Source organism: Mobula hypostoma, chromosome 7 (assembly GCF_963921235.1).
Source record: "Mobula hypostoma chromosome 7, sMobHyp1.1, whole genome shotgun sequence".
Classification (NCBI taxonomy): Eukaryota; Metazoa; Chordata; class Chondrichthyes; order Myliobatiformes; family Myliobatidae; genus Mobula; species Mobula hypostoma.
The window spans coordinates 112570241-112582854 of record NC_086103.1 but is presented as its reverse complement, the minus strand read 5'-3'; the positions used below and the strand labels follow the sequence as shown (position 1 = coordinate 112582854).

Here is a 12614-nt window from a genome sequence, read left to right as displayed (position 1 = left end):
CCTGTACTTTGGACTGCAGGTGTTTAAACTTGTCTTTCTTTGAGGTAGATGGCGGGTCATTCTGCCAGGCTGCATAGGCCTTGTTCTTGGCCTGAAGGGCTGCTGAGATGGTCTCATGGTTTTTAATCAGACCAGTCTTGATGCACTCGGGTTTTCAGTCCGAGTACAGTTGTTGCAGTCTGCGTGATGACATCTTTAAACTGCATCCACTTTTCAGAACAGGTTCCCACAAGCGGTGAATTGCCAGAGAGTTTTTCATTAAGTACATCTTGAAAACGTTGGACTTGACCTGGGTCTTGCAGACTGCAGATGTTGAATGACACCCTGACAGACTTTGGTTGCTGACGATGCAAAGGGGCTATGTGCAGGTTGAGGACCGACCGAACCAGCCTGTGATCTGTCCAACACTCAGCAACTCGCATGGCCCGGGTGATGGTGTCTTCTTGAAGGTCACACTGGCGCACTGACATAGTTGAGTAGGTGCCAGTGTCTGGACCTGGGATGCATCCAGGTTGTTTTGTACTTGTTTGCAAGTCTGAACATCGGGTTAGTGATGCACAGGTTGTGCTCAGCACACTTGCTCAGAAGCAGCAGGCTGCTACTGTTTAGTTTTCCCACCCCATGTCTCCCAAGGACTCCGTCCCAGTTGTCGTTGTCTGTCCCCAGGTGTATGGGAGGGGTAGCACCTCTGGTGGGGGGGGGCCACCGTGCCCTTTTCAGGGCAGCTCGTCCACCTTTGGTCCCCACCTGGCGGTCAGCTCTCACCTGTGGCTCTAAGTAGCTGTAATACACGCAGCGGCCACACCCCAGTAAACCATCTCGGCAGACAGGCCAAACCAGGTGAGGGTAGCTGACGGGTCTTTGACCCTCAGTGAGGTAGGGAATCTGCCTATCCCAGTGTGTGAAGTCTGGCCCTGGCAGATTGAGCAGAGGAGACCAATTAATGGTCCAACGGTCAAGAAGGCAGCCCCAGCAAGCGTCGTGGAGAACTAAGAGCACGACAAGGCACTTAGACGTCTTGGTCATCCACTGCAGCAGGAGCGGTCTCCAGCCATAATGGTTGTCCATGCTGCTGGATCAAGGTCTCTTCTGCTGAGAGAGTGTGATTGCCCCTGTGCAACAGCTGTTCTACTGAAAACTCCATCACACACAGGTTTCTGTTGTGCGATTCATCTCAGTCCAAGCTCGACTCGTCAAGCCCTGCGGCGATGGGGGAGTGGCGAAGCAACAGGTGGAGATGACCACTGGCAATTGTAGTCACAAACCCGCACGTAGGCGGCCTTTGGGCCAGTGGTTGTTCATCTCTGTACCCGGGGCAGCAGAGATGTCTGGCAGCATCCAGGGCGACTGGGCAGCCCTTTTTAGGACAGCACTACGCACCCTCGCATGAGGGAGGGGGTTAGAAAAGGTACCCTAAACATTGCCTGCCCCACAACATCTGGCTAGCTAACCGCGGCTGGCGGATCAGCTAGCGGTCGACATGCATCAAGAAAAAACAAATCAAAGAAAACTCATCTTTGGAGCCTGGAACATCCACACCTTGCTGGACAGAGACAAGGTGGCAAGGCCTGAAAGACGAACAGCACTCATAGCGGCCAAACTTCGCCGTTATCGCATTGACAACGCTGTACTCAGTGAGACCAGGCTTGCAGACAAGGGTTTATTACAGGAAGCAGTGAATGAATATACGTTCTTTTGGAAAGGGAAACCACAGACTGATGACAAGATCCACGGAGTAGGTTTTGCAATCAAAACCGCTCTACTGAAGAACATCCCTACTCTACCCACTGGAATAAATGAATGCATCATGAAGTTCCACTTTCCTCTCAGCAAGTCCCGGTATATCACCGTTGTCAGTGTCTATGCACCAAATCTCGTGAGTCCAGACGAAGACAATGAAAGTTTCGACGAGGACCTGGACCAGACTATTCAGACAACCCCCCCCCCCCCCACCTCCAGCGATGAACTCGTCACCTTGGGCGACTTCAACGCTGGGGGGGGGGGGGAAGACAGACAGCGACAACTGGGACAGAGTCCTTATTTCTTAAGCGGAAATACAAATATACTAAGCAAATCACTGGGAATTCTTAAGCAAACTCTTGTAAAAGTGGCACAAGTAATGACGCCAGATTCAATCCTACAGTCAGCATATAGTTTGCATATTCTTGTTGTGAACATATGCGTTTTCCTCCCACATCTCAAAGACCCGCAGAATGGTAAATTAATTGCCCCCTGTAAATGGCCACTATTGAGGTGGGGGAAAAGGAATTATTCCCAATTTGATGTTGAGAATGCAGAATAGTTATAAATATTTCTCTGATGGTCACCTTGGACTCTGAGCCAAAGGGCACATTCCCATGCTGGGTTTCTTTTAAACCCCAGAAGTAACCCCATCCCTCTTAAATATTACCAATGCCATCAACTGATCTGTCCAAGACCACGAGAAATTAGAGTTGAGAACAGTCCATCATGAAAACCAGCAACCAACATCAAAGACCCTCCCTTCCTGGTCATCCTCCCTCCACTCCCCTTCCATTCAGCAGAAGATATAAAAGCTTGAAAACATGTACTACCAGGCTCAAGGACAGCTTCTATCCCACTGTTAAGGCTTTTGAACAGATCTCTTGCAAGTTCTGCTCAGTTTCTCCAGCAATTTTGTGTGTGTTGCTTGCATTTCCAGCATCTGCAGATTTTCTCGTGTTTACACTTTATTTGTCTACCTGCACCACACTTCCTCTGCAATATTACCTCTAACACTATAGTGTGCATCCCGTTGCCGTCTTTCCCTTTGTACTACCTCAATGTACACGTCTTGGTACTATGTATATGAATGGCATGCATGTAGCAATAACAAACCACTTACCTTTTCCAAATCAGAATCACGTTCAATATCACTGGCATGTGCTGTGAGATTTGTTAACGTCGCAGTAGAAGTACAATGCAATACACGATAAATATAGAAAAAACTGAGTTAAAGTATACATAATGTACTCAAAGGCTCTAGTGGCATACAGATTTCCAAAGGCTCGCAGGCTGAATGCGAAGTATTTCCTGTCATCTCCGCTCATTGCCCAAACCATGATTGAGGTTGTGATCCAACTGTGGCCACAGCTTCCCTGTATCTGCCTTACCACAGGAGTCAAAAGCTTCAATGAATGGTCCAGAATGACTGGCCCTTCGAACCTGCCCCACCATTCATCCCCATCATGGCAGAGGTGAAAGCTCAGACATCTGCTTACACTATTCCTGTATTGTCTGATACACTTAATATCCAGAAATCTGTATTTAATATTAATTCAATGACTGCACCTTTTGTGGAAAAGCGTTTTCAACCTGAGGTTCACAGACCTCTCAGTTAATGGTAGGGATCCATAGCATAAAAAATTTCGGGAGCCCCTAATTACAAGGATGTTCTACATTCTAAGTACAGAAATTATCTAGGTTTCACTTGAGATCAACACCTGGTTCTAGAATTATCAGCTAAATTCTCCTTACATTCAGCCCATTAATGCATTGCAAGAGTTTTTATAAAAGTTTCAATGATTCTTCTCAGCTCAGGAGTACAGGCATGGTCTATTTAACCTGCTATCGCCGGAAACTTGGAAAGTTGACACTTGGTCCTTTTGGTTCTTTCACTGATATGGATTATGAATTGCTGGTATGAAGCATTGATCCATGGGTACCAAAGATATTGATTCCCACTCTAATTTCTGTCAACCAATTCTCAATTCAAGTCAGCACACTAACTCCATGTACTCTAACCTCATTCAACCAATCTCCTGCTTGACTTCATTTAAAACCCTTAAAAATCTAAATACAGTATATCACATCACCTCCTTGTTATGGATCATATTCACAAAGAACTCCAGTAGATTGCTCAAAACAAAATTTTATTTCATAAACCCACAAACTCCGTTCATTGCTATTATTTTCAATGTTTTGCTACAGTATTTCGTCTTTCGTGATCAACTTCAGCTCCTTCCTTACTACTAACTTTTAGCTGACATTCAAGAAAGTCTGCAGATGCTGGAAATCCAAAGCAACACACACAGCATGCTGGAGGAACTCAACAGGTCAGGCAGCCTCTCTGGAAAAAGAGTAAACAGCCATCGTTTCGGACCGAGACCTTCCTTCAGAAGGAAGAGGGAAAGATGCCAGGATAAAAAGATGGGGTGGAGGGGAAAGAGGCTAGCTGGAAGGTGATAGGTGAAGCCAGATGGGTGAGAAAGGTCAAGGGCTGAAGAAAATAAGCATCTGATAGGAGAGGAAGGTGGGCAATAGGTGAAAGGGAAGGAGGAGGGGACCCAGGGGGAAGTTACAGGCAGGTGAGAAGAGGTAAAAATCAGAGTAGGGAATAGAGGAAGGGGGGTGGAAATCAAGTCAAGTCAAGTTTATTGTCACTTCGACCATAAGCTGCTGGTACAGTTCACAGTAAAACCAAAACAACGTTCCTCCAGGACCATGGTGCTACATGAAACAACACAAAACTACACTAGACTATGTGAGACAACACAAGGCTACACTAGACTACGTAAAACAAACATAAAAACTGCACTAGACTACATACCTACAACGGACTATATAAAGTGCACAAAACAGAGCAGGACAGTACAATAATTAATAAACAAGACAATTGGCACAATAGAAGACAAATTACAATAAAATAATAAATGATGTAGATGTCAGTCTAGACTGAGTATTGAGGAGTCTGATGGCTTGGGGGAAGAAACTGTTGCACAATCTGGTCGTCAGAGCCCAAATACTTCGGTACCTTTTGCCAGATGGCAGTGGGGAGAAGAGTTTGTATGAGGGGTGTGTGGGGTCCTTCATAATGCTGTTTGCTTTACGGATGCAGCATGTGATGTAAGTGTCTGTAATAGTGGGAAGACAGACCCCAATGATCTTCTCAGCTGACCTCACTATCCGCTGCAGGGTCCTGCGATTGTAAACACAAAATACTCTGCAGATGCTGGGGTCAAAGCAACACTCACAACACGCTGGAGGAACTCAGCAGGTCGGGCAGCATCAGTGGAAAAGATCGGTCGACCGATCTTTTCCATTGATGCTGCCCGACCTGCTGAGTTCCTCCAGCGTGTTGTGAGGGTCTTGCGATCCAAGACGGTGCAATTTCCAAACCAGGCTGTGATGGAGCCGCTCAGGATGCTCTCAATACAACTTCTGTAGAATGTGGTGAGGATTGGGGGTGGGAGATGGACTCTTCTCTCAATACAACCTCTGTAGAATGTGGTGAGGATTGGGGGTGGGAGATGGACTCTTCTCAGCCTTCGCAGAAAGTAGAGATGCTGCTGGGCTTTCTTTGCTATGGAGCTAGTGTTAAGGGACCAGGTGAGATTCTCCGCCAGGTGAACACCAAGAAATTTGGTGCTCTTAACGATCTCTACGGAGTTGCTGGTGTTCAGGGGAGAGTGGTCGTTCCGTGTCCTCCTGAAGTCAACAACCATCTCTTTTGTTTTGTTCACATTCAGAGACAGGTTGTTGGGTCAGCACCAGTCTGTTAGCCACTGCACCTCCTCTCTGTATGTTGACTCATCCTTCTTGCTGATGAGACCCACCATGGTCGTGTCATCGGCGAACTTGATGATGCGATTCGAGCTGTGTATTGCTGCACAGTCGTGGGTCAGCAGAGTGAACAGCAGTGGACTGAGCACACAGCCCTGGGGGGCCCCCGTGCTCAGTGTGATGGTGTTGGAGATGCTGCTCCCGATCCGGACTGACGGAGGATCGTCCCAAATGTGTTTATCAGAAGGAGAAATCGATATTCATGCCATCGGGTTAGAGGCTACCCAGATGGAATACAAGGTGTTGCAGCTCTGCCCTGAGGGTGGCTTCACCTTGGCACAAGAGGAGGCCATGGCCGACATATCGGAATGGGAATCATAATTACAATGTTTGGCCACCTGGAAGTTTGGCTTGTGGCGGATGCTGCTGAGTTGCGGAGTTTGTAAGTTTATTTATAACCTACCGCCTCAGTTCATCATCATTATTCTTTTCAATATATTGTTATATTCAAGACTTGAAAGAGACTTTGAGACTTTTACCGTGCCCATCGTCTGTTCTTATCAAATTACGGTATTGCTTTGCACTGTTATAACTATATGTTTATAATTATGTGGTTTTTGTCCGTTTTTCCAGTCGGTTTGTCATGAGTTTCTACAATATCATTCTGGAAAAACATTGTATCATTTCTTAATGCATGCATTACTAAATGACAATAAGAGGGCTACGTGTCCTCATAACCTAGCCTAATCTAATCATCTAATCTAATTGCTTCTTTCATTCTCAGCTTCAGGTCTTTCCTTACTACTGATTTTAGCGAACCATATTGGTAATTCCAAGTTTTCTCCCTATCTCTTCTTATAAAAAAGTGGTATCCTTAATCCAGTGGAACAATTCCAATATATACATCTTGGAAGAGGGCAACAGAGCATTTAGTTTCTCTACAAGCAACATTTCTGAAATACTGTGATACAAGTCATTGGTTTTTATTTTCACCAATACCTTAAATACCGATACCTTCACTTTATTTTTGTGAAACCATTCATTCTCTGATATTTCTAATAATTTTATGCTGCAATGCTTCCTCAAAGACCAAGTACAGGTCCACAATCCCTTATCCGAAATCCTTGGGGCCAGTTGCATTTCAGATTTCAGACACCCCCTCCCCCACCCCAACACCAAAAAGCACGTATGCTCAAGCCCCTTATTTAACCTGTCTCAGTGCGGTGGACGTTAGGACCCAGCAGCGCACCAAATCTACACACATCCTCCCATATACTTTAAATCATCTCTAGATTACTTATAATATCTAATACAATATAAATGCTATGTAAATAGTTGTTATACTGGATTGTTTAGGGAATAATGACAAGAAGAAATTTTATTTCCAACAAAAACATTCAATAAAACATTAAAATATACAGCTTCAAACGAACCGAATCAAACACATGGTAAATGACTTATTGGAATAAATGTAGAACGTCACTGTCACTATAAAACTTCAGTAACTTGTCTTTCTGTTTATTTAAATCATATACAGCGGTAGTTCCGACACTATTTTCTTCAGTGAGACGCTGCAGAGACACGTCACAATCAAGCTTCTGCAATAACTTCACTTTCTGCGTCGTTGACAGAGAAGATCCCTTCTCTTTTTCTCATTGTTACCCATAGGGGTATCTGCAGCTCTTTTTGACATTTTCACAGTGAAATTAAACACAAAGTCAACAGTGAACACAAAATATCAGCGAACAGCAAATGCACGTGTAACCAGTGAGCCACAACTGACATCTGGTGGCCTCTGTTAGAGCTGCCACGTCACACCTGAGTGACGTCAACTGTTGGTGAAAAAACTTCAGTTTTTGGAGCTTCTTGGATTTCAGATAAAGGAATGTGCACCTGTAGTTGATTAATTCACCAAAACAAGAGACTACAGATGCTGGCATCAGGAGCACAAAAAACAAGCTGCTGGAAGAACTCAGTGGGTCAGTTTTTGTCCGAGGAAATGGACTGTTGACTGAAAGGTAAAGGGGGAAGTCGGTAGAAAGGGGGGAAAACGGGTGGACAATGAGCTGCCAAGGTGGATCCAGGTGAGGAGAGGTGGTAGGCGGATGGAGGAGGGATTCCAACAAGTTTCCCAAGGAATTTCTTTTTTTAAAACTGTAATTTTAAATTTCTCTGCCCTTCCCAAAGAAAATACAAAACTTAAAAGGAAAACATTTTTACATTAAATCTCGTTAATACATATCAAGTGACAAACATCCCTGAATTGCAAGTTAGCATCATTTGTACTCATATCTGTTCCAATTTACACCACATGGATTTCAAGTCAGCCTAACTCACTGATAATTTTTGCAATTGAAAATATTTTATATAAACTAAAGAGTGGGGGGGAAACTAGAAAATTACTTAAAAACATCCCCTTTATTTATATCTGAATGACTAAGCGCTATTAGTAAAGATTATATAGAATTACAACTAAAACCACTAGCCCTTTTTAAATGCAGACATAGGCAGGCATATACTTTATAAAAGTGCACATTTTATACAGATTTGTAAGCAGCCGCTAATTACAGGCATTACTAATGACAGTTTCCACTACTCTTCAAGCAGAAATTTAACCCAGTGCCATATCAGCTTCCCTCCACCCAACCAGTCTTCCCCCTGAAAACATCATCCCGACCCACATTTATGTCTAAAATATCCAACATATTAGGTTTAAAATTCTCTCACTCATATAGTCTATACTCAAAGCAAATTTTGTTTGTCCTCTGCCAAAATCACACCACCATCCTCATAGACTCTTACTGCACCTGAATGAAGCTACCAAATCCATTTCTGTTTCTCTACACAAAAACACCACCCACTTCCACATCTCTCATCTCCCCACCTCAGCCACAGTGTTGCTGAAACTCTTGTCTTATTCAATTACAAATTCTTCTATTGACATGGTCTAAGTTCAATGTTCTGTAATCAGTCTTGCATCCATTGTATCCGATGCTCTGCTGCCCACAACTTTATGCTGCAAAAGCAAAAAAAAACTCACTCATCCAATTCTGGTCCTCTAATCTAAAGATGCGGCTGGTGTTCCCGATGTGGCCTCCTCTACGCTGGTGAGATCCGTCATAATTTGATGGACAGCTCCATCGAGCACCTCCATTCCATCCACCAAAAGCAGAACTTCATGTGGCCAAGCACCTTAATTCAGATTTCCATTCCCACATTGTTGGACCGTGACCCCCACTTGTGCCACGATGAAGCCACCCTCAGGGTTGAGAAGCAACACATCTGGGTAGCCTGCAACCTGATGGTATGAACTTCTCCTTCTGGTAAAAAAAATTCCCTCCCCCTCTCCACTTCTTCTATTCCACACTTATTACTTATTCTTACTCATTCTCTTACTTATTCTCAGCTGCCTTTCACCTCCCTCTTGGTCTCCTCTTCCTTCCCTTTCTTCAGTGATCCACTCTCCTCTCCCATCAGATTCCTTTTTCTCCAGCCCTTTACCTTTCCTGCTCACCGATCCCCTTCCACTCCCCCTCCCTTTCTATTCTAGTGTCTTCCCCCTTCCCGGTCCTGAAGAAGGGTCTTGGCCTGAAACATCGACTATTTGTTAATTTCCATAGATGCTGCCTGAGTTCCTCCAGCATATTGTGTGTGCTACTAAATATCTTTAATGGTCTTGAACTTTCCATTAGACCCTCCAGCTTTGCATCCTCAGAACTCAACCAATATATCACTTCTTCCCCTCATCCATGTTCTAAATGTCTTTCTCAGCATCTCCCTCCTCTTCGTGATTCTGCTTCATCTATTTCTTGCTGCCCCCCGCACCTCTTTGGGAAAAAAAGACATTCCACTATGAAGCACCTTGGGACATACCATTTGAGAAATGCAAGCTGCATTTTTCTCCAACAAAGATCCACATTAGATTTTTCTTCTCACCCAACAGCCACTTATTTTGTACAACTTGCACTTGGTCAAGAGCCTCCACTGCCATAAAGTCAACAACCAATAGGGTCATTGGGTGAATTATGAAATCTGTGGCAAATGACACATTTTTAAGAATATAGAAAGAAACCGGCTGAATTAAAATAGAAATTTTGCTTAAACAGAGAGAAAGCCCTCCTCCTCTCCCACTAAAAATTAAGTTTCAGCTGTCTGCTCTCTGGGCAGCTACATAAAACATCTCTAAGGGAATCATTGCATGCATATCCTTCAGCAAAATAAACACTTCCAAACACTGATTTATTTTCTCACAGGCTCCTTAATTAGCCATTGATTATTCAAAGCAAATATAAGATAGGAGAGGCAATCCAGCAACTTGAAGCTCCCACTTCCACACCATAAATTTCTAAGTTATGGATATTCACTGTTACTCCGTTACCCAAAACTTTGAGAAATGGGCAAATACTGGCTGCAGCTTAATTGTTCCTCAATAAAGTTATTTATACACAATAACTAGTTCTGTACTGCTATAGCACTTATTTTCAATACCATACCAGACTACCCACCTCCTCGCATCTGAATACTACAGTAACTGCTTATCCACAAGTCAACGAGGCCTGAGCCAGGGTAGGGTGCATCTCGTAACATACAGATGACATCAAACACAGACCGCGAATTTCTGAACGTTGTACAAAAGATATACTCCAGAGACTCCCAACCTGCACGGGCGGAAACCCGATCCGCAGAAATCACCAGTAAACCTGCAGAAGGCTGCACAAACTGACACACTTTAAACATTAGGCTGCACAAACATTTTTCTCCAAAGAACTCTGTCCTGCAGCATAGAAAAATGCAAACATCCACAAGTACTTATCATGCGCTGGGTAAATCTTCAAGGTCCATTCTAACTCCTTTCTTACCAAATTCTTGCTGTGCAGAGTCAAAAGCTACTTCACGTAGTCCACGCGAGAAACCGTATGTTCTGGAAAAGGAACAGGCAATGTAAGAAAGGAAGTTCAATAACACCAGCTAATAAATAAGTAGTAGGGGCAAGAGACAGTATCTTAGATTTTGTTCCACTAAACTATAATCAGCTTGGTTACCGCCAGACGCCCAAATAATATCCACATCCATGAACAAAAAGTATTTCCGAGTTCAGCTGCAGAATAAATTTAAATATATATGTATATATTTAAAATCGTACCCAGAATCGGATTCACAATGTCTGTACTTACCCCCTCTGGATCAGACGAGGCAGTGTCCACTACCTTACAGAAAAACTGCCTGCACTCTGACGTCAACCACATCTATCTTGGTCACCGACATAATAGGAGGAGATTTAACCACGTGTGCGATTTATATTACTGTACTTTAAACCAGAAAAGACTGTCGGATTTGTATCTTATTATTAAATTTATTATATGTATACTCACTTTCCTATAAAGAATATGCGTTTGAAATGCACGAAAAGAGGTGTCAAAATAGAAATCCGGTAAGTTGTATTTTTGCAGGAGGTGTTTATATTGTATTATATTTCATCTAATAGACGGATGGTTAGGCAATTGCATAAACAAATAGCAGATTGCCAACAAAACAGCTTGTTGCGCAGCTGCAATTTATGTTGGGGTAAGGACAGTTACGAATGTGAAATTAAAGCGGTCTGTCCAACAAGTAGACATGGTTGCAATTCAAAACAAAACGCAGGCAGCTGGTCGAGAAATGATTGACACGACTGGCATCCAATGAACTGGCACCAACATTGGAACTAGGTAGCCAATCATAGAAGACGTATGTCTTCATCTCAAATTGGAAACTGAACGTCCTTAGCTTTAAAATTACTTCGAGAAATGCGAACTTTTTGCCCGATAATCACTGGAACAAAATTAATTTGTGTTGCTTTTCGTAGGCTATCGTTATCACATCTTTGTGTATTGATTTGATACAATTTTCTTCTTTTCTACTGCTGGCGAAGTATTCCAATATGTGGATACAAGGAAAATGTACTTTACTGGAAGAACACATGCTTGCAAACAGAATATCTGTGAGCAAAACATTTAAGTATAGTGAAGCAACATCCTGGAAAGAGATTTAAAGGGGAACAATACTACGTTATCAGGAGAATTCTGGTGCAAATTGTTTTGATCTGACCAGAGTTGTGCCTAACCAATCTTATAGAGTGTTTTTTAGGGTGTTACCAGGAAAGTTGATGAAGGAAAGGCATTAAATGCTGATGAGTCCTGAAGAAAGGTCTTGGCCCAAAACTGTTTACTCTTTACTCTTTTTCATAGATGCTGCCTGGCCTGCTGAGTTCCTCCAGCATTTTGTGCATGTTGCAGTGAATGCTGTCTAGATGGACTTCTGCAAGGCCTTTGACAAAGTCCCACATGGGAGGCTGGTGAAGAATCCCTCAGTGTTCAGAGTGAGATAGTAAATTGGATTCAACATTGGCTTGGCAGGAGAAGTCAGAGAGCAGCAGCAGATGGTTGGCACTCTGACAGGAAGCCTATGACTGGTGATGTGCCACAGGGATCGGCACTGGATCCATTGTTGTTTGTTACCAATATCAACAAACCAGATGATATTGTGGTAAACTAGATCAGCAAATTTGTGGCTGATACCAAATCCGGGTGTAGTTGATAGTGAGGAAGGCTACCAATGCTTGAAGCAGGATCTGCACCAGTTGGAAAAATGGGCTGAAAAATGGCAGACTGAATTTAATGCAGACAAGTGTGAGGTGTTGCAGCTTGGAAAGACAAACCAGGTGTGTTGTGTGCAGCTCTGGTCACCCACTACCAGAAAGATATCAATAAGATTGAAAGTACAGAGAAAATTTACGAGGATATTGCTGGGACCTGAAGTTGAATAGGTTAGGATTTTATTGTCTGGAGCATATGATAATAAGGGGAGATTTGATTAAGGAATACAAATTGTGAAGGATATAGATAAGACCATAAGGCTTTGAAGCAGAATTAGACCATTCAACTCATCCTGTCCTGTCGCATTCACCTCAATAATAAGTAAATGCTTTGAGAGGCTGGTCAAGGATTACATCTGCAGCTTGCTACCACCCAAACTAGACTCCCTGCAATTCACCTACCGACAGAACCGATCGACAGATGACACAGTAGCCACAGCTCTACACACCGTCCTTACAC

The 12614-nt window shown here is 43.4% G+C and overlaps 1 protein-coding gene across 2 annotated transcripts in view; it reads right to left on the bottom strand.

Annotated features, from left to right (window-relative positions):
- The window catches only part of LOC134348996 (phospholipid scramblase 1-like), a 70314-nt gene extending 59537 nt beyond the window's left edge, over positions 1–10777 (bottom strand). For both annotated transcript variants that reach the window (XM_063052822.1, XM_063052823.1), the window contains exons 1-2: positions 10695–10777; positions 10380–10441 (exon numbers count right to left, since the gene is read on the bottom strand). The gene's annotated coding sequence lies outside the window, so the exon portion shown is untranslated. The remainder of the gene's footprint in view (positions 1–10379; positions 10442–10694) is intronic.
- Positions 10778–12614: the final 1837 nt, after the last annotated feature.